The sequence below is a fragment of the Gopherus flavomarginatus genome, chromosome 16 (genome assembly GCF_025201925.1).
Source record: "Gopherus flavomarginatus isolate rGopFla2 chromosome 16, rGopFla2.mat.asm, whole genome shotgun sequence".
NCBI lineage: Eukaryota > Metazoa > Chordata > Testudines > Testudinidae > Gopherus > Gopherus flavomarginatus.
The window spans coordinates 3,699,476-3,724,744 of NC_066632.1; the positions used below are offsets into that span (position 1 = coordinate 3,699,476).

Consider the following 25,269-nt stretch of genomic DNA (forward strand, 5'->3'; position numbering starts at 1 on the left):
CTGCAATTTCAGTGGGCACTGTCCCAGGCAGGAAGCTGGTTCTCTCGCTCTCTCTCAGTGGGTTAGTTACTCGGTTCTTTTCAAACCCTCTTGTCATTTGTTCCGGCCCCGGACACTTTCTGTCTTTCAGATTTTCCCCTCTGTCGCTGTTTTATTAATTTATTTTTTTTGAAAGTGGGTGTTTCTTTGGGGGCGGGGGGGTTTGTTCTCCAGTTCCTCCCTTTGCGATTTTTGTGTTTTGTTTTGTTTTCTCTCCAATTGAAAGAGAAGGGCCTGGTTCATGTTTAGCCTTTGCCCAGATACGCTCAATTTGCTGCAGACTTTGAAATCCAGACTGGGTGGTGGAGTGTGATTCTGTGGTTACATTTTGCTCAACTAACTTGTAATGAAGAGGTCGACCAGAATTTCCTCCTCCTCGTTCTCTTACTTTCCCCTTCTGTCTTCCGGTGGCTTTCTCTCCTCTTTCCCCCTCTCGTTCCTTCTGTGACTCCCTGTTTCTATTCTGTCTTCCGGTGGCTTTCCCTCCTCTTTTCCCCCTCTTGTTCCTTCTGTGACTCCCTCTTTCTGTTCTGTCTTCTGGTGGCTTTCTCTCCTCTTTCCCTCTCTCATTCCTTCTGTGATTCCTTCTTTCTGTTTTTCTTTCTCTTCTGTTTTTCTCTCTTTCTTTCTCTAAACTTATCTCTTTCCTCTTGTCTCTCTCTGTCTTTTCCTCCTCCCTTTCCTTGGATCTCAGCATCCCAATTTCCCCAGCTCTCTCTCGCGGGCTTGTCTTCAGAGAGCAGAAAGAGACACGGGCAGACCTGAGCAGGATCCGTTCTTTAGCCCTGCTGGTTCTTAGCAAATTTGCAAGCTCCTCTCTCCCAAGTGGTTTGTATTTTATATCCCCTACCGCCCTCCCTGAGCCAATCCTGCCAGGAAGCTGTTTCCCCCCTGGTTTGTGTGTGTGCACCAGGGCAGTGTCTGTGTGCTTGGGGCTGGTAGGACCGCAAGCTCGCTGACGTGCCTCTCAGGGCATGGAGAGGGCAGGCTGCCAGCTGCCCCCTGCACACGGCTTTGGGTGGGTTTAAAAAAAAGAACAAACCCGCAAAATGAAATGAAACAGGGAAAGGTCAGGCTTGTAGATCCACACACGCAATCGCCCCGCACACGCGTCTGCGTGCACACTAACGCTCAACACGATAACACTGACATACAAACAGACGCTCACGTGCAGAACCCCAGTGGGCACACAGAACCCAGCGCACACAGGACCCCAATACATGGGCACACAGAACCCAGCTCACACAGGACCCCAGTACATGTGCACACGGAACCCAGCGCACATGGAACCCCAATACATGCGCACACGGAACCCCAATACACGTGCACACAGAACCCAGTGCACACAGGACCCCAGTACACACGCACACGGAACTCAGCACACAGGACCCCAATACACACAGAACCCAGCGCACACAGGACCCCAATATACACGCACACGGAACCCAGCGCACACAGGACCCCAATACACATGGAACCCAGCACACACAGAACCCCGATATGCATGGAACCCAGTGCACACAGGACCCCAATACACACGGAACCCAGTGCACACAGAACCCCCATACGCATAGAACCCAGCTCACACAGGACCCCAATACATGTGCACACGGAACCCAGCGCACACAGAACCCCAATATGCGTGGAACCCAGCACACACAGGACCCCAATACACGTGCACACGGAACCCAGTGCACACAGAACCCCAGTATGCATGGAACCCAGCGCACACAGGACCCCAATACATGCACACACGGAACCCAGGGCAGATAGGACCCCAATACATACGGAACCCAGCGCACACAGGACCCCAATACATGCGCACACAGAACCCAGTGCACACAGAACCCCATACATGTGGAACCCAGTGCTCACAGAACCCCAATACACGTGCACACAGAACCCAACACACATGGAACCCAATGCACGTGCACACGGAACCCAGTGCACACAGGACCCCAATACACGCGCACATGGAACCCAGCGCACACAGAACCCCAATACGCATAGAACCCAGCGCACACAGGACCCCAATACACGCGCACACAGAACCCCAACACATGCACATGCATGCACACACACGACCCCAATTCCCCAGACTCATGCATTTCCCCCCTCCAGTCCTGCCACACCCGCACAGCTCCCCAGCACCTGCGGGTGCCCCCTCAGTGATGTCTGAGCATTGGCCGCTCAGCCCCAGCACTCCCTTCCCAGCGTCTCGCAAACAGAACCTGCTGAGCAACACAGTGGAGGCTGGGCTCTTTAGCACCTACCTGACGTGGGGCACTGGGTGTGTCGGGGTGTGGGGGGAGCTGGCAGTGCCAATCCCATGGGCCCTGCCCTGGGGAGATCAGTCCTGTGTCCCTCCACCCCTCGTTTCACAGACCAGGGAGAAGGCTTTGTGTTTGCCCCTTCCCCACCCAGCCTGTGAGGGCTGCGGGGCCGACCCGCTGGCGTGTGTGAACTGTGGGGCCGTTCTCTCTGCAGGGGGCAGGTGGAGGTTGGGGCCACCAGCGCCTCTCTTCTGCCGTGCTCGCTTCCAAGGGGCTGGGAGAGGAGCCCACTAGTCTAGCAGGCCAGGATCCCCGGGATGCGGATTGTCTTCAGATGCCCCCCTCTGGCCCCCTGCCTGCGGGACGCCAGATTTCCCCACAGCGAGGCTCAGCCCTCGGGCTATGGATCCCCAGTGCGCTCCCTCCACCCCCTGTGCCTCTGGATTAGGAGATGTTCGCCCCCTGAGGCAAAGCCCCGTCTCTGTAACCCGCCCGGGATCTGGCTGCCGGTGCCCTGCACTGCGCCACGGGGGACGAGGGTGGATGGTGCCTCGGGCCCAAGCATCTTGGCAGCTGTTCAAAGGCCCCATGAATGTAGAGTGCGGGACGCCCAGTCCCCGCCGGCCTGGTTCACATGGGGCTGGGACGTTGGGGTGCGGAGGACGTCGCCCCCTGCGCTGGCGCTGAGTAGGGACAGCAGCGCCAGCGTGTGCAGCTCGGGCCTCTTCCCCTGTGGGGGTGCAGCCGGCCGGGGCCTCTGAGCGTTTCTGAGGTAACTTGACCCTACACCTTCCCCCCAAGGTTTCATGTCAGTAGCAGAAGGCAGGATCTCTCTCTCTATCCCCAACCGCACCACGCTCTGGTGCTCCCAGTTCACACCCTGTCCAGGCCCCATTCACACCCCCAGCCCCTCCCGAGTTCACACCTCTCCCCTCATTCTAGCTCTGCTGGTGCCTGTTCACACCTGCCTCTCTAGCTCAAATCACACCCCTCTAGGCTCAAATCACACCCCTCTCCGGCCCTGTCCTCCATTCACACCCCGTCCATATCTTCCCCATTCACACCCCGTCCAGGACCCGTTCACACCTGCATCCCCTCCCGAGTTCACACCTCTCCCCTCATTCTAGCTCTGTTGGTGCCTGTTCAAACCCGCCTCTCTAGCTCAAATCACACCCCTCTGGGCTCAAATCACACCCCCTCCAGCCCTGTCCTCTGTTCACACCCCTCCTGCTCTGTCTGTCTCTATTCACACCCACCTCTCTAGCTCCATTCACCCCCCATCTCAGCTCAAATCACACCCCTCTCCGGCCCTGTCCTCCGTTCACACCCCTCCTGCTCTGTCTGTCTCTGTTCACACCTGCCTTCCGAGCTCAAATCACACCCTTCTAGGCTCAAATCACACCCCTCTCCGGCCCTGTCCTCCATTCACACCCCGTCTGTATCTTCCCCATTCACACCCCGTCCAGGAGCCGTTCACACCCACAGCCCCTCCCGAGTTCACACCTCTCCCCTCATCCTAGCTCTGTCGGTGCCTGTTCACACCTGCCTCTCTAGCTCAAATCACACCACTCTGGGCTCAAATCACACCCCCTCCAGCCTGTCCTCTTTTCACACCCCTCCTGCTCTGTCTGTCTCTGTTCACACCCACCTCCCTAGCTCTATTCACCCCCCCTCTAGGCTCAAATCGCATCCCTCTCCAGCCCTGTCCTCTGTTCACACCCCTCCTGCTCTGTCTGTCTCTGTTCACACTCACCTCTCTAGCTCCATTCACCTCCCATCTGGCCTCAAATCACACCCCCCTCCAGCCCTGTCCTCCATTCACACCCCTCCTGCTCTGTCTGTGCCTGCTCACACCCGCCTCTCTAACTCTGTTCACACCCCTCTTTTTAGCTCTGTCCACCCCCATTTCCCCCGCCCCCCGTCTCTCTCTCGGTACCAGCAGTTTGATAACAGGGGGCTCTTCACTCAGGGTGGGTGTGAGAAGATCCTGTGGCTGGCGATTGAAGCAGACTGGACAGGAGGTGCAGATTTCTCAGCAGAGGGAATTAACCACTGGCACTGGCACCACTCCCTCCGCCCCCCCCCTCCCGGAAATGGTTCCTCGACTCGGGACCTTTTTCTAGCTCAGGCAGGTATCACTTGGGGCCGATCTATGGCCCAGGGTTTCCAGGGGCAGGGCCGGCTTTAGGAAGCGCGGTGCCCAATTCGAACAGTTTCGACAGGGCACCAGCAGGGATGACTTAAAAAACCAAAAAACATAAAAAACCATGTGGGGCTTGTACTCACTGGGCGGTGCGCCTAATCTTCGGTGGCGGGTCCTTCACCGGCCACCGAAGTGCTGCTGAAGACCCAGAGCGCTGTCGGGTGAGTAAAAATTCAAAAAGGAGCCTCTAGCCAGAGAAGGGATTCTCGGCCACTTGCCCCACCCCCCGGTGGCTCTGCCCCTGGGCGCGGGGCCCGATTCGGGGAAAGTGGTGGAATCGGCCTAAAGCCGGCCCTGTCCAGGGGCTCAGGCTAGATTCACAGCGGGGCTTTTTGGCCTGTCCCTCCCTCCTCTGGGCCCGTGTTGGACTGGACTCGGACTCCTGGGTTCCCCTCAGGTGTCCCATGATGCTTCACAGGCCGTGTTCTCGGGGGGCCCCTGTAGAATGAGCTGGTGAATGGGTTTGGTCCAGCAGCTTTGTTCACTCTGCAGGGGTCTTGGGAGACAGGTTCCCCCTTGTGTCCGACTCTGGGATGGGGTGATGGGGGGCCTGGTGCGCCCCACCCTCGGCAGACCTGGCCTCTGGCTGAGGGAGGTGTTGCTTCGGAACTGCAGCCCCCAGCCCCAGTTCGGTGAGCTGCTGAGCTGTGCTCTGGGAGGAGAGCAGGATCTAGTGGTCAGAGCGGGGAGGCAGGGCTGAGAGGCAGGACGCCTGGGTTCCCACCCTGCCACTGAGTCACTGCATAGCCTCGGGCAAAGCACTTCAGCTCTGTGCCCCCCTTCAGCTTAGAACAATGGAGACCCCAGTGTAACCGAGGCCTCCCCTGCTGCATGCCCAGAGCTGGGGGGGGGAGGGGGCGGTGCCCCTGGCACCTTTGCTGCATGCCCAGAGCTAGGCGGGCAGTGCCCCTGGCACCTTTGCTGTGTGCCTAGAGCTTGGGGGTGCAGGGCCTGGTGCCCCAGGTTCCCTCGCTGTGTGCCCAGAGCTCTGGGGGGGCGGTGCCCCAGGTGCCCTCGCTGTGTGCCCAGAGCTCTGGGGGGGCGGTGCCCTCGCTGTGTGCCCGGAGCTCTGGGGGGGCGGTGCCCCAGGTACCCTCGCTGTGTGCCCGGAGCTCTGGGGGGGCGGTGCCCTCGCTGTGTGCCCGGAGCTCTGGGGGGGCGGTGCCCCAGGTGCCCTCGCTGTGTGCCCGGAGCTCTGGGGGGGCAGTGCCCCAGGTGCCCTCGCTGTGTGCCCGGAGCTCTGGGGGTGGGGGAGCAGTGTCCCAGGTTCCCTCGCTGTGTGCCCGGAGCTCTGGGGGGGCGGTGCCCTCGCTGTGTGCCCGGAGCTCTGGGGGGGGCAGTGCCCTCGCTGTGTGCCCAGAGCTCTGGGGGGGCGGTGCCCCAGGTGCCCTCGCTGTGTGCCCAGAGCTCGGGGGGGCAGTGCCCCAGGTTCCCTCGCTGTGTGCCCGGAGCTCTGGGGGGGACGGTGCCCCAGGTTCCCTCGCTGTGTGCCCGGAGCTCTGGGGGGGACGGTGCCCCAGGTTCCCTCGCTGTGTGCCCGGAGCTCTGGGGGGGGCGGTGCCCCAGGTTCCCTCACTGTATGCCCGGAGCTCTGGGAGGGGGGCAGTGCCCCAGGTTCCCTCGCTGTGTGCCCGGAGCTCTGGGGGGGCGGTGCCCTCGCTGTATGCCCAGAGCTCTGGGGGGGGCGGTGCCCCAGGTTCCCTCGCTGTGTGCCCGGAGCTCTGGGGGGGCGGTGCCCTCGCTGTGTGCCCGGAGCTCTGGGGGGGGCGGTGCCCCAGGTTCCCTCACTGTGTGCCCGGAGCTCTGGGAGGGGGGCAGTGCCCCAGGTTCCCTCGCTGTGTGCCCGGAGCTCTGGGGGGGCGGTGCCCTCGCTGTATGCCCAGAGCTCTGGGGGGGGCGGTGCCCCAGGTTCCCTCGCTGTGTGCCCAGAGCTCTGGGGGGGCGGTGCCCTCACTGTGTGCCCGGAGCTCTGGGGGGGCGGTGCCCTCGCTGTGTGCCCGGAGCTCTGGGGGGGCGGTGCCCTCGCTGTGTGTCCAGAGCTCTGGGGGGAGCGGTGCCCCAGGTTCCCTCGCTGTATGCCCGGAGCTCTGGGGGGGGGAGCAGTGCCCCAGGTTCCCTCGCTGTGTGCCCGGAGCTCTGGGGGGGGCAGTGCCCCAGGTTCCCTCGCTGTGTGCCCGGAGCTCTGGGGGGGCGGTGCCCTCGCTGTATGCCCGGAGCTCTGGGGGGAGCGGTGCCCCAGGTTCCCTTGCTGTGTGCCCGGAGCTCTGGGGGGGCGGTGCCCTCGCTGTATGCCCGGAGCTCTGGGGGGGGCAGTGCCCCAGGTTCCCTCGCTGTGTGCCCGGAGCTCTGGGGGGGCGGTGCCCTCGCTGTGTGCCCGGAGCTCTGGGGGGAGCGGTGCCCCAGGTTCCCTCGCTGTGTGCCCGGAGCTCTGGGGGGGGCCGTCCTGCTGTCATTATTTAGCTCTCTGACAGCCCATCCCCGGGATGCAGCCTCACCCGCCTGCCAGTCGAATTCCTGCAGAGCGGAGTGGGGTGGGGAGAACCATTAACCAGGGATTTTGGGCGCCTGGCCTATCCACCCCCGGCAAATTCTTCCCCACCCCCACCTGCCATCCCAGGTGGCAGTTTCTGGGAAAGCCGCTGGCGCACGGCTCAGCCCGTCGAGGCTTGCCGGGCGCCATGGTGCAAAGTGGTGGGCGGTGCCGGCGCCGAGCCGGGCTGGTTAGCTGTCCGCTCGGAGCCCCTCGGTGCCCAGGGCATGGCGCCCGCTCCCCGGCTGGGCTGGCGGGGGGGAGCGCTGGATCCTGGCTGGCTTGGTTCTAGGGTGGGGTCCTTGTCGCCCTGCCACCTGGCTCAGCACCCGGCGGAGCTTCGCCCGCTGTCTGCAGCAGCCACTTGCCTCAGACAGGGCACCGGGCGCTTGGCACGAGACTTGCCTGGAGTTTCCTTCACCAAGTTCCCCCTGCCCCCGGGCCCCTTGCTACCAGGCCTGCTCACCACAGCCCTCAGGCCCCCTCCCCTGCCGTTTGATGTACTAACCAGGCAGTGCCCCCCACCCCGGGGACCGAGAGGCTAAGGGACTTGCCCAGGGTCACCCGGGAAGGGGGTGGCAGAGCAGGGAATTGAGCTGAGGCATCCCAGGCTAGTGCTCTAACCACTGAGCCACCCTTCCTCCCTCCTGCGTTCCCATCTGCCCTTGGCCCCGACCCTGCATGCCTGGCTCCTCTGCTAGCCCCAGTGCACGGGCTGGGGGCCCCGCTCACTCCTGGGAGTCGTTAGGGAGCCAGGTGCCATCCCCTTCCCCCAGCATGAAACCAGAGTCGCCCTAACTGCAGCGGAGCGAGTCCAGATTAATTCCCATGTCAGTGATAGCAGAGTCTGGCAGGGCACCGGGCACAGCTGGGGGCTGCTACCCAGCGCAGGGCGGGCAGAGTCTGGCAGGGTACCGGGCACAGCTGGGGGCTGCTACCCAGCGCAGGGCGGGCAGAGTCTGGCAGGGCACCGGGCACAGCTGGGGGCTGCTACCCAGCGCAGGGCGGGCAGAGTCTGGCAGGGCACCGGGCACAGCTGGGGGCTGCTACCCAGCGCAGGGCGGGCAGAGTCTGGCAGGGCACCGGGCACAGCTGGGGGCTGCTACCCAGCGCAGGGCGGGCAGAGTCTGGCAGGGCACCGGGCACAGCTGGGGGCTGCTACCCAGCGCAGGGCGGGCAGAATCTGGCATGGCACCGGGCACAGCTGGGGGCTGCTACCCAGCGCAGGGCGGGCAGAGTCTGGCAGGGCACCGGGCACAGCTGGGGGTTGCATCCCAGTTGGCTTGTGCCCTGGCAAGCTCTGGCTGCAGTCTGTGCGATGGTCCCCAGGCCCGACCGCTACGTGTGATGCACCAGCTGCCCGGCCAGGGCTCGGCTGCTTTCCCTGCCTAGGTGCCCAGTTTGAAAGGTCCTTTCACAGGCCCCGGCCGTGTCAACACCGCACCACAAAAGCCGTCTTTGATTCCTTGTTTGTTTTCCTTTCCCAAGGCAGGCAGGAGGCCGGCTGTGCCGGGGGAGCCCTCCCAGCGTGAGACAGGGCTCTGCCCCTCCTCTTCCTCGCCCCCAGGTCGGCGGCCGGCGCTGGGCTGGGTTTCGGATGGAGGGGGGCAGCAGGGGGCCCTGGGGTAAGGGGGGAGCTTTGCAGCTGCAGCTCAGCATCCTGTGCCGGTAGCGTGGGGATCTGGGCTTTGCGGGGTGGAAGAGCGGCGCTAACTAAGCCACCTGCACTGCTCTGTGCCCGTGACGTTAACCAGAACCGCTGCCAGTGGCCCAGCCGGGTCAGTGAGGTCAGAGGCAGTTCCAGCCGCCCGGTGCGGCTGAAACTCAGGCCCACCTGCCAGCCAGTGGGGCTGGTTTGGAGTCGCATCTCTGGGGTTTGTCTGGGGGCCGAAGGCCGTGCTCCTCGGCAGAACGCCCCCAGGCTTGTCACTGGGAAGTCTGGCTAGTGTCAGCAGAGGGGGGGATCTGGTCCCGGGGGCGGGGAGGTCACTGAGTTGGACTTTCTCAAGCCCCCAGGGGTCCCAGTTTGATGTTGTCCGAGTGACGTTTCCGCCGGCCGGGTCTGTCACTGTTCAGCTGCCCGAGGACCCCCCCTTGTGCCGGCCATGTCCTGTGGCCAGGGACTTGGCACCTGATTGTTCTGGGGCTCTGAGTCTGGGCGTCCCCTCTGGGTTGGAACATCCGGCGTCTCCAGAAGTCCTGTCCCTTGATCCCAGGCCTTGTAGCCACCGGGGCCCTGCCGGGAGGCAGCCTGCTGCTCCAGACCCGCTGACCATGGGCTCGAGGTGACTCCAGGACAGAGGGGAACTAACCTCACCTCCATGGTCCCCACATGAGGAGGGATCATCTCTGTGTATCCCAGCTTCGCTCCTGGGAGACTCGCCTGCCTAGGGAACCATCCCTCCAGCTGTGCCCGTTCGTACGGGGGCCAGCCGCTGGCGTTAAATATAACACCGCCCAGGGGAACTCCACTTCGCCCTCCAAGAGCTGCTGCCATGGCTGCGGGCGGCCTGCGTAATGGCCAGGTCTTTGTTATGCCCCAGGCTTGGGGAGCGGAGATGCCAACGCTCTCTCCTACCAGACAGCCATGACTCTGTACCCAGCGTGGGGCGCGGCATGATGCCACCACCGCCCCAAGAGACACCCCCGTCCCGACCCTCTGGCTCCCAGCATAACGTTCCTGGCGCGGCCTGGCCAGTGTCCATAGGCTGCTCTGAAAACCCTTGGCCTGACGGTTTGGGATCCGATAGTCGGCTGCTGGGAAGGAGGGGAAGATGTAACACCGGCCTTTCAATCCAGTGCCTGGCACCGAGCATCTACAGGGCGCACGGCTGCTCTCGGCGCAGACGCGGCCACCATCTTGTGATACCCAGGGCAGAGGCAGCTTGGGGAAACGTGCCATCTGCATTCAGACCCCAATCCAGGCCCCGCGACCCACTTTCCACAGCCGAGGCTCTGCCTGTGCCCTGGTCGCTGCGCAGGCCGACGAGTGGGGCTCCGTGTGGAACCTGGTAAACGCTGCCATAGCGTGGCCACCTTGGCGATGGTGGTGAGAGCTGCCCGGGGGAACCAAGCAGCTCTTGGTCTGTTCGGGGGGCTCGTTAGAACCGCGCCGCTTAGAGCAGAGGGTGCAGTTATGGTAACGAAACCCAGTAATCGGTGCTGGGTACAAAGTGACGCCCGCCTGGGGGGGATGGGGGAGCCCAGGGAGGAGCCTTCTACTATTCAGAGGGGAGGGAGTGGTGTCTATTGGGTAGAGCAGAGGGCTGGGAGTCAGGACTCCTGGGTTCTCTCCCTGCTCTGGGAGTGGGGTGGGGGAGTGGCGGCTGGGAATCAGGACTCCTGGGTCCTCTCCCTGATCTGGCAGTGGGGGGGAAATACTAGGCTTTTCCCTGCTGTGTCACTGACTTGCTCAGTGACAGTGGTGGGTCAGTCCCCTGCTGGGGGGACTGGGAAGGTTAATTGTTTGCAGAGCGTCTGGGGACTGTGAAGAACAGGGGCCTTGGAAGGAGGGAGCAGGTGGCTCCCCAGCAATACAGCCGGAGAGGCAGGGCAGGGAACCGCCCTCCTGGGGATCGCTGTCCTGCCCTGTGTCTCGGCAGGGTGGGGCCGGGCCGCAGGCCAGCATGGCGCTGAGCACGGTACAGAATGCAGCCGGCGCAGCTGGCCCGGGTGCCCTGAGCTCCGGCGCGTGGCCATCAGCTCTGTGTGGGGGGCTCGGCCACCTGGGGCCCAGCGTCTCTCCTCCTGCAGGCAGCCACGCTGGAGCCAGGCACCTCGGGCCCACTCTTGCCCTTTGCGGGGGGCTCCCTTGTGCAGAGAGATCTCCCCCGAGCTGGCCGCGGCTGCTGTCTTCGGCCCCCGGGAATATTACTGGGGCAGCTCCGGCACGTGGCCGTCAGCTCTGCGTGGGGAGCTCGGCCGCTTGGGGCCCAGCGTCTCTCCTCCTCCAGGCAGCCACGCTGGAGCCAGGCACCTCGGGCCCACTCTTGCCCTTTCGGGGGACTCCCTTGTGCAGGGAGATCTCCGAGCTGACCACGGTTGCTGTCTTCGGCCCCTGGGAATATTACTGGGGCAGCTGGGGTGAAAAGTACCCAGACCTGGGATGCCAGTGGCCCCGCGGTTTGCATTGAGAGCCTTTGGTTACGTTTTACAAAGCTCTCCCTACTGTTTGCGCTTTGCCTGGTCCCGTTCTGGGGAGGCAGCGAAATCCGGGGGGATCCAACAGGCCCCACCCACTGGGTTCCCAGGGCTCCGTGTCCCCAGCCCCCTCAGTTTCTTGGAGAAAGCAAACGACCTGTTACCAGGCTCAGTCCCCTTCCCCCATCTCTGAGCCTTTGACTCAATTCTCGATTCTAATGAGAAAACGGGACGAAGCTGCAGAATTCAGATCCTGAGCCCGAGCCCCTGGTTCATGGGCTGAGATTGGGGGGTGCCCAGATCCGGGCCCACTAATCCGTGCTGCTTCCAGAAGCTTTTCTTCTTTGCCTTTTGCCTGGCTGTTGGCTCTGGGGCTGTGTTGGAGAGATGCTGAACCAGATTCTCCAAAGGGCCGATGAGGACAGAGGCGCGTTTGATCTGAGCAAATCAAAGTCTGGCTTGGTCCCTTTGAATGTCCAGTGGGATATTTACTCAGAAATTAGCGCTGCTCGTGGGATGGGTCTGCAGCTCCGTCCCGATCGGCCCTTCCGAGAAACCCCCTTGTCCCCAATTGCCCCTTCTCGCAAGCAGGAGCCAGTGAGTCAGAAACGAGCGGTAACATTTATTATACACGAACGCGCCCTCCCAGCGGCTTGCAGCGTTTTGGAGCTGGGGTGGTTCTGTCAGCTGGGGGCAGGCTGCTTGGAAGAGCTGAAGAGATACAAACTTCCTTCACGGCTTTGTTCTCCTTTGCACTGATGTAACATTGTTGAATTTTAATGTCTTCCTAGTTTGTTCTGTTGCACTTTGTGCCACGTGTAAATTGGGTAGCAGCGTCCATCCAGATCTGTGCAGGTGCAGCTCATCAGGCAGGGCCGGCCCCAGTACAGCTCGTTCTAGGACTTGTGTTGATTTACCAAATATGCCCCTTCAGATTCTCCAGGTGCCAGTGACATGACTTCAAAATGCATCAAAAGTGCTGCAATTTTAGAGAATCCAGCAGATATCCCTCTCCTGCTCAATTACCCCATCCATTTCAAATGCCAGGGGAGAGCGATCCATGCCACTAGCATGAGCAGTGTCAGTATTGCGTGAATAGAATTACCTGGGGCTTGGCTTTTTTTACTTGTATTTGACACAAATTAGATTAATTGCGGTTTGATTTTTTTTGTGCTGCTCTCGATCCCTAACGGCTTGCTTTATTCTTTCCTCAGTGTAAGCTAGTTTTGTTTTCTTGTTCAATTATGTTAACGGCAACATCGAAGTCGGGTCACTGGATTGAGAGCTCCTGGGGGCATGAGAGGAATTGGGTTGCCGCCGTGTGTGCGCTTTAGACTTGGAAGGATTTGATTTTTACCAGCAAGCGTTGGTAAGCGTCGATTTCGCAGAAAAAATGTTTCTGTCGGCGCCCCTCGAAATTGGCAGCGAGGCCAGGTACAAGGACGGCTGCGTGAGAACATAGGAAAGTTTGCTTTAAGGAGATTTACTTTGGAGATGTGGACTGTGGTGTTTTAACAGTTAGAAAACTTTAACTCTTTGAATCTTAGTGTCTCCTGTCATTCTGTAATTATTAATTGGGCACCCCACTCCCCCGCCCCCAATTTCCCACAACTCTGAACGTTTAAATGGATGAAAATGCAAAAAGAAAAATACTAAAATTCGTAATTTTGCACAACTGTGAACATTTAAATTGATAAAAAAATAGAAAAAAGGCTTAAAAATAAACATTCACATTCCATCGAAAATGATACAACCAACTGAATTCTGCCAGACCTATTTATAACGAATGCTGATCAATATACTTCTGGATCCGTGGAAAGCAAATGCCGCTGAGATCAGGGGGGAGAGCCAGAGACTGGGCCCCAAACTCCCATGTCCTCTGCACCAAGTGATCAAAAGTCATGAGTCAGGCCCGCAAAAAATAATGAGATGTTTAAAAGCCGTCCCGGCTGGCCATGTTTCTGGAAGATCTGCCGAAGCCCCAGCCCCAGCCCCGGCCGCTGGACTCCCCAGCAGAAAATTGTAAGATTGGTGTTAAAATCATGATATTTCTTTAAAAATAATTAAGTGGAGGGGATTTTTCTTTCCCTTTGGGATTTGGGCCTTTACAGCTACAGCCAATTCACATTTTCAAGCTTTTCTCTGCACTGACAAGGCCTAGAAACCTCTGGTTTTTGTTAGATGGAAGCCGAAATCCTCACTTTATCCCAGGATTCCAGGAGCTGGGGATTTTAAAACAGTATAGTGAGTTCATGGGCAGCACCGCAGCGAGATATGACAGGCTCAATGTGGAAAGATGACTAGATGCTCACAGGGGTTCTGTCTGCCCCTTACAATCAATGATGTTAAGAAATAATATATCAGGGGTTCCCTTTATTTGCTCTCTGACCAAGTTGGGACTGAGTGAACTTTTCCCAAGTCCTGTTCCTGGCTCTGCCACTGGCCTGCTGGGTGACCTTGGGCAAATCACTTTGCCCTCCCATTCCTCAGTTTCCCCTCCTGTACAGTGGGGACAATGCTCCTTTGTAACGCACATGGAGATTGCTAGGTGAAAAGTGCTAGATAAGAGCTAGGGAATTAATAGTCTTGTTATAGTTTACTTGTAATGAAAGCTTTGATTCTCACATCATCGCATGACTCCAGCAGCTGGGGCTTTTAGAGAAACATCAGCCATGGCAACACTCTCAGTTAAATCGCGAGAGGTGGCTGCACTGAGATCCTGTTTGTATCCCTGATTCTTCTGCCGGCTGCGGGGGTGGAGAGAACGCTGCGTTGTCATCGCGTGAATTTCCAAGAAAAAGGACAAAATCGACAAATTCTTTAGAAGGCCCAGCCAGCACTTGGGAGCAGGCAGCTAAATTTAAAAATCCATCAAATTGTAAAAATAGCCAAGGGAGCCTTGTTTTTCTTTGCGGTGCCAGGAGACGGGAATTTGCCTGGTGAGCGTCGTATTTCAGGGCACTGCGGCTTCAAGCTTGCAAAGACCTGTTGGATGAGTTTGTCCAGGGCTGGATTGTCCCCTGCTGTTTCTTTTCTGGTGAGATGCCCAGGGCTGGGTCAGTGTCTCACGTAATCGGCCGTTCTGCAGCCTGCCGCCACCTCTCTGTCCATCCCTTTGCTCTTAGCTGATACCCCTTGGGCCACTCCTGGGGCTGGTGAGCTGGGGGAGCAGAGTGGATTGCCCCAGCCCCAGGCCACTCCCTCCTTGGTAGTCCCCAAGGAGCTCTCAGCCCTGGACTGGCCTCACAGCTGGGTTTGTGGGGTTTGTTGGCTTTTCTCTCTGGAAGTAAAAATAATTAAACTTGTCCGCTCCTCAGTTTCCCCATCTGTAACGTGGAGGTTAACAATCCTGCTTCCATTGTAAAGAGCTTCGAAATCTCTGGCCTCAAGGTGCTAGATAAGCGCTAGGTCATGATTATGACGTGTCTCCTGCAATTCCCACATTCTCACATGACTCCAGGAGCTGGGGCTGCAAGAAATTCACCAGATCTGGGGAGCCATTTGCTAAGATCAAGAGCTGGATGTTAACTCCTTCCTCTCTGTGCCACTGAGGGCCACAGCACTTGCTCTCTTTTAGTGTGGGGTTGAGATCGTGACGGTGGATTGTGCTGCCGCTTTGTCTAACTCCTCAGCTCTGTACCTTGCAGCAACACACTGGGTCTGGTAGGACGTGCCACTACCAAAGTCAGCAGCCAGATGGGCCTCCCAGGGCCAGATCCTCAGCAGGCGTGTGTCCGGTGCAGTCCATGGAGCTTCTGTGCCAGAGGCCAGCGGAGCATCAGAGACCTGGGGAAGGGGAGAGAGACATCTCGGAGGGACATCACTGCCGACAGCCAAAGGTTAAAATAGCCGGGAGACACTGCAGCTCACGTTCAACCCCCGTCTGCCCTGTAGGCGTGAATAGGGTGACCAGATGTCCCAATTTTATAGGGACAGTCCTGATATTTGGGGCTTTGTCTTATGTAGGCACGTATTACCCCCCACCCCGTCCTGATTTTTCACACTTGCTGTCTAGCCCCCCTTGGCGTGAACCTGAGTTAAAAGCTCCCTTGGTGCACCTTCCCTGCTGGTTTAACCTGAGTTAAGGACACACCTTTTGCTGCAATGATGGTCTGCCCTGAGGGTCTGTGTGTGCCTGGAACTGCGTGCGCTCGTCGCTAGAGAAATGCCAGGTGGGAAGGGACCTTGAGAGATCACACCGAGACAAGACCAAAGAAACCAGTTCCTGACGAGTTTGTCAGCCCTGCTCTTATAAACCTCCCCTGCCAGGACCTCGGTCACCTGGGCAGTGCTCACTTAGCCCTGGAGTTGGGAACTTTTCCCGAATGTCTAACCTCCATCTCCCTCGTTGCAGATGAAACCCATTGCTCCTTGTCCCACCCTCGTGGCCATGGAGAACAATTGATTCCCCATCCCTCTTTATACCAGCTTCACCTGTGGGCAGAGAGTTATCAGCCCCTCTCTGGCCCCTCCCAATTCCGTCAGCTTTTCTGAACCCCGGACCCCTTTTTGGTGCTCTTCCGGGCCTCTGTCCAGTGTGCGTATGTCGACAGATGTGCACACAGGCCCTGTGTTGGGCGTACGCCGTAGGCTACACCACTGTGTACGTTTCAGATCTCTCCTGTCAGTTGCCTTAACTCCGGACTTTGCAGCCGAACTTGCTAAGCGTCATCCCAGGAGCACCGTGGGCTGGATCTGGGGAGTGCGGAGCGACTCCCCTGGGCATCGGCTGGGCTTTGCAGATGCTCAGATGTCTGGGTAAAAGGCCCCATTGGGGCCAGATTTCCCAGCTTCTGAAGTCAGGGCTGAATCTGCCCGAGAGCCCTGCTCCCTGTAGGCTCCTAAGCAAGGGCCGGGTTTTCCCCTGGGCCCATCAGTTCCTGAATCTCACTTAATGGCTGCGTTCTGAAGGTACAGGGCCCGAGATAGGCGGGTACTGCTGCTTTGGGAGCCTGGAGCCACTTGGCCCTCTGGCCCCACCTGAGCGGGTGATGCCCTTCTGAGCACGAGGACCTGGTTTTCCATAGGTCGAACTTGGGGGCTTTGAGTGAGACACCTGAATAAAATGGGCTGGTTTTCAGAGCATCTGCGGCTCCCGTTGCCATCCCTTGATGCTCCCTGACAATCAGCCCATTCCATCCCGGACTAATGTCCACCGCTCGGCATGGCAGCACCAGGCCTGGGCCATGCCGGCGGCATGGTGGGGGAGCCAGGTATCTTCCGTCACCACCCTCGCGGGCGCATCTGGCTGCAGCAGGCTGGTGCTGGGTTGATTGGTCAGGCAGGCAGGGTGGGACGCTTGAATGCCACGGAGGTGGCTTCGGAGTGCGGGAGCATGGCAGGGTCAGGCTCTGTCTTTGCCAGGTGTACAGAAAGGCCCGGCATTAGTATCATCCCGAACATAAGCCAGTCCTTAGGGGTCCAGCACTTCCTGCCAGGTGTAGTGCTCCCTGGGGTGAGGAGTTCCATCCATCCGGGTGGGAAATGTTTGCAGGGTCAGGCTATTAGGTTCTTTAGAGTAAGAAGCTTTCGCCTTCTAAAGTTCCAAATATACCTTTGGGCACATCCAGGAATAAGCCACAATAATGCTGAGCGCATGGCAAATTAACCGTCTCGCCCAGTACCCTGCCGACATCTCCGCACGCTCCGTGGCTTCCAGGCACTAAATCAGCCTACGAGCCCAGGCGGCAGCAGCAGCCGCTGATCAAAACACAGGCTGCAGGTATGAAATCGCCATCTGAAAAAACCATGGCAGCCAATAATGCTGCCGTGCTTCTTGTGAGAATCCAATCCGGCCTGAGAACGCCAACACAATTCAAAGCCACAAGTGTGGCGGTAAATTGACCAGGAATTCGATACGGTAGATCCTACCCCTGGAATCTAATACAGATCACAAGTCTGAGACAAAAGCTGTGAATCATATGATATAATACCTACCTCATGTACTGTGGGTGTGTGTATGTGTGTGAGAGACAGAGAGAGAGAGAGACAGAGAGAAATTAAAGCGGTCTGAAAAACAGAATTTTCATTGGAGGGGAAGTTCTGACTTTCCAAAAATTGTTTTCGTTCTGAATCAGAATGTAAAAGTTGGACAATTGCAATTTCTTGTGGTGCAGAAAGGCCAAAAAAATTCAGTTCAGGAACATCAGAATGTTTTGCTTAAATAATGTTGAATTGTTTAATTTCGATAAAGTTTCATGTTGGTAATGTTGAAACATTCTGCTACAGTATTAAATCTAATATTTTAATAGGCTAGAAAAGCCAACATGACATGAAGGGAAATAAAGTTGAAAGAAAATCTTTCAGCATTATTAAAATGAAACCAGAAAGTTGAACTGATTCCTTCTGACACTTCCTCATAAACATGTCATTGAAATTGACATTTTCATGAAAAGTTTAGATTTCAGCAAAACTGTGTATATCTATTTATTTGATTTATATATTGTCTCTATACAACATAAATCTTATGTCTATAAGCTGGCCATATCTTTCGTGTTACAAAATATTTCTATACTATGGTACAAAAATATCATCTCTCTGTTTGAATGCTGCCATTGTGTACTGGTAGGTATTTTTGATCCCTTTTTTACCATCCCATAGAAATAATTTGTGTAACAAAAGATGTGGCCCACTTGATGCAAAAACCTTCGCTTTCTGTAGCATGAGGTGTCCTGTATCCAAATCGATCCACAAACCTAGCCCAGTAGGATCATGGCACAGAATTGCTGATATTCCAGATGGGAACAGCTCTGACAAGGTGGCTCAGTATCTCGTTCGAACACCACGAAAAGCCGCTGCGGGTTAAATCTGTATCTAGGATCTGATCTAACCTTTGCATTGGGCGTATTAGGACCCTGAGCCTCGAAGCTAACCAGTTGTGTGTGTTCAACGGCGTGAGATAGGAATGAAGCATAGGGGAAGATTCTGATCTCTTTTCACACTAGCCTTAATCCAGGGAGACCTTCCTTGGCTTGAGTAGAGTGAGACCTGATTTACCCCCATGTCAACGGAGATGCAAAGCAGAGCTGCTGCTTCTCTGTCCTTCTGGCCCCCTCCTATGAGTTATGATTGTTTGCTCTACTCCTGTAGAGATGTAATGAAAGTGCCCCCCTGAGCACGTGGGGCTGTGGGTTCTCGGCTATTGACAAAGCAGAAAGAAGAATATTGGCTAGAAAAGATCCCTGCCATTCATTCTCTGTGCATTCCCCAATGAACCCCAGCCCCCCAAAGGTGCTTCACAGAGCTGAGGTGGTGACCATGGTTAGGGCACCAGGCAGTTTGTGCGGGGCCGGCTCTCCGACAGAGCTTTCTTTGGGCACTGAAAGAAATGACACTGCGAGAGGCCCTTGGGAATGCCCAGCGTCAGGGGCAGTCTCAGAAGCAGCAGGTATCACTTTAAGAACATGATTGGAAGCAGGGTTGTGCTGGCGAAAGGGGCTGGCTCGGGAGCCAGGGATGGAAGCGTCCGTGTGTCTCCAGGCAGAGCGCAGCCGGCCCTGGCCTCGCTGCTGCAGGGATGTGGGGTTTTGGCTGCCTGAGATCCAGTCAGCTTGGTTCACCTCCCTCCGCCCGAGACAAAGGGCGACTTTCAGAAGCACCCACCAGGGTCGGAGCCGGACTGGCCACCTGCAGGGGAAAGTCCAGGTGGTGCATTTCAGAGCCAGGCTTCACAAGTGCCATGCGTCACCAAAGCAACAATGTCTCCTTTGGGGGAGCATGAGGTTGGGGGCAGATGGAGTCTGGGCTGGGAGCTGTACGGAAGAGGGGGCAGTATCCCCATGGGGTACCTCCCACACGGGCACAGAGATGCCATGGAGAGAAATGCCCACCACACGCGCTAACACGCTAACGTCACATGTTCTGGCACAGGGCTCCGCGTGCCAATGCCCGTGAAGGCAGAGACAAAAGCCGCAGTGGGGCAGAGGTGCCACGCGCTGGCTGAAGAGCAGTGGGGTGGAGACATGTGCAGAGTCACGCGTGCACACGTACAGCTGCTGAGACACACCCCCCCCATCTGTGCGTGTGTCACACACAAACCTTCCTCAGCTGAGCCCCCACAGTTCAGCCCCTCAGGTGTCCTTGCTGCCCCCTTTGCTCCCCAGCAGCCACCTGCTTTCCTGTGCCTGGCCTGTGTATTTTTCTGCTTGGCTGGCCATCAGCTCCCCTCCCAGGGCTCTTTCCTCGGGTCATGCCACAGGAGCTGGGCTGTTAGCAGGTGTTCGCTGCTCTCTTAGCGGGCGGCCCCTTTCCCAGGGCACGTCGACTGCCAGCAGAGGTGCATGGCGAGAACATGGCCCCCGGAGAGTTCCCGGGCGAGCAGCTGCCCCCGCCACCTGATGCACCGTCTGCGGCCCTGGAATGCCACGGCACCAGAGCAGACGGGCTCCCTGCTAGCTCGGCTCTCAGCGGAACAGGGAGAGCAGTGCCCGCGTGAGCGTGTGTGTCAGGGGTGTTCTTTCCGGGGCTCAGACCTTGCAATAACAACCACCCCTTGCTCTGAGCAGCTGCAGGGCTCGAGCACATCACGAAGGGGGTGCAGGTGGGGAAATCGAGGCACAGAGTGGGGCAGCAACTTGCCGAAAGTCACCCCGCAGGCCAGTGGCCGAGCCAAGAATAGTCTCGGGTCTCATGAATTCCAGTCCAGTGCTCTGTCCGCTAGGCTACGCTGCCAAGCGTCACTGGCCAGTGGAGTACTAGTACCTCCTGCCCCTCACAGCTACATCTCCTAACCCGGCCGTGCCGAGCAGGGGTGCCTGAACCCCGGCTGGGCATCGGGGTGGGGTGGCCGAGATCCCATACGGTGGGCCCCCCTGCCAAGCATCCCACCTCCCAGGTTTGCATTCAGCTTGGAGAGCAGGGCAGCCAGGGATTGTTCACTTCCTAGATACAAAGGCCAGAGATCTGCCAGGCCAGAGGACGGCCCTGAACCTGTTCCAGTTTGCACTAGGACCGGCTCACCTGGTTTGCCAGATTCCCAGGGCTGGAGAAGCCCCACGCCCCGTTTTTCTCTGGCCCAGAAGGCCAGACCCGTGCTTAGTGGTCCAGCTGCACAGTTTGGCGGTGTGGGAACTGGGCTGTGGCTCGGGCTGAGCCTGGGAGGTGGGTCTCTAGTAAAGTTTGTGTTGAATTTTGGAACCCGGCGTTTGTGTAGCCATCCCAATCCCCATCCTGCTTGGCACCTGAAATCAGAGACTCATAGAATAGCAGGGTTGGAAGGGACCTCAGGAGGTCACCTAGTCCCACCTCCTGCTCAAAGCAGGACCAACCCCAACTAAATCATCCCAGCCAGGGCTTTGTCAAGCCTGACCTTAAAAACCTCTAAGGAAGGAGACTCCAGCACCTCCCTAGGTGACCCATTCCAGTGCTTCATCACCCTCCTTGTGAAAAAGTTTCTCCTGATAGCCAACTTAAATGGGTGGAGGCGGCAGTGCACTGGGCAAGGCGCCCCGGCTCTGCTGACAATCCAGTGCCAGCTTAGGCCCTCGGTGTCTCTGCACGGGGCTCAGAGGCCACTGTGTGCTCCCCTTTCTGAACCCACCGGCCTTGCCGCGGCCAGGCACAAGGGCTGCTATTGCGCAGCTGCGCCAGGCTGGCCGCAGAGGAGCAAGGGGCAGAGAAGAGCCAGCGGCTGCAAAAAGACCTGTGCTCAGATGCTTCAAATGCATAGTGGGCACATCTGTGACACACACCCCCCGCCTGGCTGTGCCCTCTGCTAAGTACGGTTTTTTAAGGTGTTTTTAAAAATCATTTTGGAGGTGGCATTTTAATTTCTTTAAAGGCAACATTTTAAGGTGGTATTTTTATTTAAGGTGGTATTTTTAAGGTAGTATTTTTTCTTTTAAGGTAATAATTTTATTTATTTAAGGAGGTATTTCAATGTGGTATGTTATGTCAAGGTGCTATTTCTATCCATCTCAGGAGGTATTTTAGGGTGATATTTTTAATTCTATAGGTGGTATACAGTTTGAGGTGATATTTTATTAATTTAGATGTTCATAATGGTCCCTTCTGACCTTAAAGTCTATGAGTCTATAAGATGGTATTTTATTATTTTAAGGTGGTATTTTAATTGTTTATGGTGGTATTTTTATTTCAGAAAGATGCTGTTTTTTAAGGCAGTAGTTTCTTAAAATTGATGCTTTACATTGTATGGCAATGATTAGTCTGAGACGGCTCCTTTGAAAACTGGAGCCTTCGTTATTAAGGTGGTGTTTGTATTTGTTTTGTCGTGGTATTTTCTGAAGTCGGTATATTCTTTAGGCAGGTTCTGTTGCTGGGTTGTTGTGGGGATGAGTGGTAATGTCCTGGCCAGGGTACGTCTGGAGAAAGAACTCGGATCTACCTGTTTGTGTGATCCAAGGGGAACCGAGAGTGTGAGACCCTCCCAGCTGGTGCAGAACCAGCCTGGTTTGACATCGCTGTTTGGATGTTTTAGCGGGGGGGGGGGGGCCTGCGGCTCAGGAGTGAGGGCACTGGCAGAGCTGTGCGGGGAGCCATGGATGGGACAGCAGGGGGCTACACCCCTGACCTCCCCCTAGTACCTGGGTTCCCTCCCCAAACCCCCAGTCCCTCAGGGAGGGGGGCTCTCCTCTGGGATTCTGATGCTCTTTCCAGACCAACGGCCCCTGCGAGCCCCGCTGGGCAGAGCCTGCTGTTGCCAGGCCAGGTGGCAGAGCAGTGGGCTGAGGGGGGGATCTGGGCTGGCGGAGCAGGCTGGAGCTTGCTGGGTGCCAGGGGAAGTGGATTTTGGCTTCTGCTGCGTGTCCCCTTTCGACTCGGGGCAGAAAATTCCCCTTCATTAGCAGGTCGGCGCCTGCCAGGAGGCCAGCGGGGGGGTATTTCCCAGTCACCCTGCCCAGCGCAAGGGCCCTGGCAGGCTGTTGCATGTGGAGACACAGGCAGGGTCGGCTGGAGAGGAAATGCGGGTGCAGAAGGTGCAGGGCGAGTGCAGGGGGCTTGCTGGTCTGTGTGTCTGGGGGAGCCCAGCAGCGTGGGGAGGGGGCATGAGGGTGTGGGCAGGTTTTGCTGTGAAGGGGTTGAGGGAGGCGGGGGGAGAACAGAGGGAACCAAGCTTCCCCGACCCCACCAGGCAGCAGGCAGCCACTCAGCCCCTCCCCACCCGTGCTAAGAATCAGGTCCTGAGCTGAGGCTCTGCCCAACCATGTGGCACCTTCCCTGCCCTCCCCCACCGTCCATCTGGGGCCATCGGGGGCCTCTCGCTCGGCTCCCCGAGCAGCAGCTGCTGGGCTCCACCAGTGGCCGTCTGGGAGTCCAGAGGGCCGGGCGAGGCTGGCAGCGGGGGGCTAGGGCATCGCTGGCACGCGGCCCTGCCCCTGTGGAGAAGGGCCCCTCCCTGCAGCCCGGGGGGTTGGGTCCCGCTCGCAATGGCCCAGCAGGAGGTGTGCTGGAGCGGCCCCAGGGCTGGGAGACAGGCCAGAGCCAGCCAGCCACGGGCCCCGGATGAGCCCCGGGCCCTGCCATGGATCACACTGCTTCCTGAGAGGTGGTGGGGCTGGGCCTGGAGATGACCCAAGGGGGGGACTCCCCGCTCCCTGGGGGTCTGTTTCACTGGCTAATCGCCCACCCAGCCACCAGCCGGCACCGGGTCTGTCACTGGGCCGGGGCTGGCTTTAGCCTCCAGCCCTGGTTCTTGTTCTGTTCCTCTCTGCTGGCCCCCAGGACCCTTCGCAGCCGGGCTCTGCTCTGTGGGCCGGTGCTGACGCCCTGCGGGCGTGGCCCCTCTCCGGCCAGCTGCTGGGCTGGGCAGGGCCCGTGGGAGCTTTCTCCAGCCCTCGAGTCGTGTGGTGGCTCTTCTCTGCCCCGTCTCTGATCTGGCAATGTCCCTCTCAAACCTCACCCCCAGAAGTGGCCGCAGTGTCCCATGCGGGGCTCCCCGGTGCCCCCCCAGTGACGCAGCCAGAGATCCCCTGGCACTGGGAGCTCGGACGCTCGTCCACTCTGCTGAGCTCTGCCGGCGACAGGCTGGCGTCTGCGGGGAGGACGGAGGGGAGCGGATTTGGGGGATGTTCCCCTTGAGGATAACGCCACAAATTCCAGCGTGGCACTAGGGGGCGCTGTGCTGTGGGGGGCTGGGTAGGGGGCTCCCCCCCTCAGTGCTGACTCACTGCCCCAGCATGGCACTAGGGGGTGCTGTGCTGTGGGGGGCTGGGTAGGGGGCTCCCCCCCTCAGTGCTGACTCACTGCCCCAGCGTGGCACTAGGGGGCGCTGTGCTGCCGGGGGGCTGGGTAGGGGGCTCCCCCCAGTCAGTGCTGATGCATTGCCCCAGCTTGGCACTAGGGGGCGCTGTGCTGTAGGGCTGGGTAGGGGGCTCCCCCCCTCAGTGCTGACCCACTGCCCCAGCGTGGCACTAGGGGGCGCTGTGCTGTGGGGTTGGGTAGGGGGCTCCCCCCAGTCAATGCTGACCCACTGCCCCAGCGTGGCACTAGGAGGCGCTGTGCTGCCCGGGGGGTGGGTAGGGGGCTCCCCCCAGTCAGTGCTGATGCACTGCCCCAGCGTGGCACTAGGGGGCGCTGTGCTGCGGGGGGGCGCTGGGGCTTGGATGAGATAATGTTAAAACCCCTTGTGCTAGTGCAAAAAAATGCCAGGACCGTCCTTGCCCCCCACATCCTTCCTCCCCACTGCGCTGGCCCCTCTGCGCACCCAGCAGCCCCCGAGACACACAGCGACGGGCCTTGTCTACAGCCCCCCACCCCAGCACCATCACCCCCTGTGGCCTTTGACTTGGGGAATCTGTGAATTCACCCCCCTGCCGTGCCAGTGCCTGAGCCCCCCGCCCCCGAGGGGTGAGCAGCCGGAGGGGGCACCTGAACACAGTTAGTGGGGGCTGCGTGCTGGCAGGGTGGGTGAGTGGGCCCAGGAATGGAGACACCACGTTCTTGGTGCAAAGTTCGGGGGGGGGGGGGGGTCCTGCCCTGAGTTGGAGACGACTGGGGCTCTTGAGCGAGCCTTGCGGGTGGATGTGAGGGGGTGAAACGCAGGGGAGAGCGGGCGGTTACCCAAGACTGTCGTCATTTCGCACCCGGCACCCCAGCTGCCCCCGTCACAAGTACCCAACCTGGCAGTTTCGGTATCTAGCACTGGAGGGTGTCTCCGCTCGGGGGCAAGGGGGGCTGCAGGTCAGGAGCGAGGGGCACCGGCAGAGCTGGGCTAGCGGGGGGCTGCGGGTCGGGAGCGAGGGGCACCGGCAGAGCTGGGCTAGCGGGGGGCACCGGCAGAGCTGGGCTAGCGGGGGGCTGCAGGTTGGGAGGGTGATCCATTATTTGGGGTCTTTGCCCAGGCTGGCAGGAGAGGGGCTGTCCCTGAGCAGCCCCTGGGTGGGGGGGACACAGGCTGCCCAGGTGGACACTGGTTTGCTGGGGACTGGGCTGAGGATGTGCCCGCTAGTGCTCAGAGCTGTCGGGGTGGGGGTGGCGCTGGGCTCTGTCCCCAGCTCTGGGAGGGCAGTGGAGTCTAGCAGTTAGAGTGTGGGGGGGGTGGGGAGTCAGGACTCCTGGTCTCTGTTCCCAGCCCTGTCACCTATTCATGGTGTACACTTGGGCAAGTCATACCGTCTCTCTGCCTCAGTTTACCCTTAGCCTGGTCAGCTGTTAGTAGATGAGCCCTGGGAGCAGGGTGGGCTGTCAGTGTCGGCCCCAGGGGCTCAGGCTGGCCGGGAGGGAGCAGAGGCAGAGCCAGGCTGGGTGACTCTGGACTGGCAGCCGGCTGGGGGCAGAGACCAGCTGGGCTGGTGCTCAGCCACATCGGCATCTGGTGCATATTGGGGTCAGTGTCGTTTACTGAAGGGGAAACTAAGGCCCAGGGAGGGACCAGGGCTTTGGTACTGCCACCCAGCTGATCAGGAGTGAAACTCAGGCGTCCTGGCTCCCAGCCCCCACCCCACTCTAACCACTAGGCCCTGCTCCCTGCTCAGAGCCAGGGTAGAACCCAAGTGTCCTGGCCCCCAGTCCGCCCTCTCTAACCACTAGGCCCTGCTCCTCGCTCAGAGCCGGCTAGAGCCCAGCGCTGGCTGGTGGCCAGGGCAGCATGGGCAGGGCAGGGGCTGTGGGCCCCTGGCTCGTCCCGC

General features: G+C 58.9%; 1 protein-coding gene and 2 long non-coding RNA genes across 18 annotated transcripts in view; 1 reads left to right on the forward strand and 2 right to left on the reverse strand.

The window, feature by feature from the left end:
* NFIX (nuclear factor I X) overlaps positions 1-25,269 on the forward strand; it is a 219,537-nt gene that overhangs the window by 131,734 nt on the left and 62,534 nt on the right. The window lies entirely within an intron of this gene.
* Positions 1-25,269, reverse strand: part of LOC127035495 (uncharacterized) — a 167,614-nt gene that overhangs the window by 118,611 nt on the left and 23,734 nt on the right. The gene's annotated exons all lie outside the window — the stretch shown is intronic.
* Positions 3,142-5,093, reverse strand: LOC127035496 (uncharacterized). Its single transcript, XR_007769826.1, has 3 exons — positions 4,189-5,093; positions 3,792-4,083; positions 3,142-3,398 (listed from the first exon to the last, which is right to left on the reverse strand). It is a non-coding gene; the product is annotated as an uncharacterized LOC127035496 (long non-coding RNA).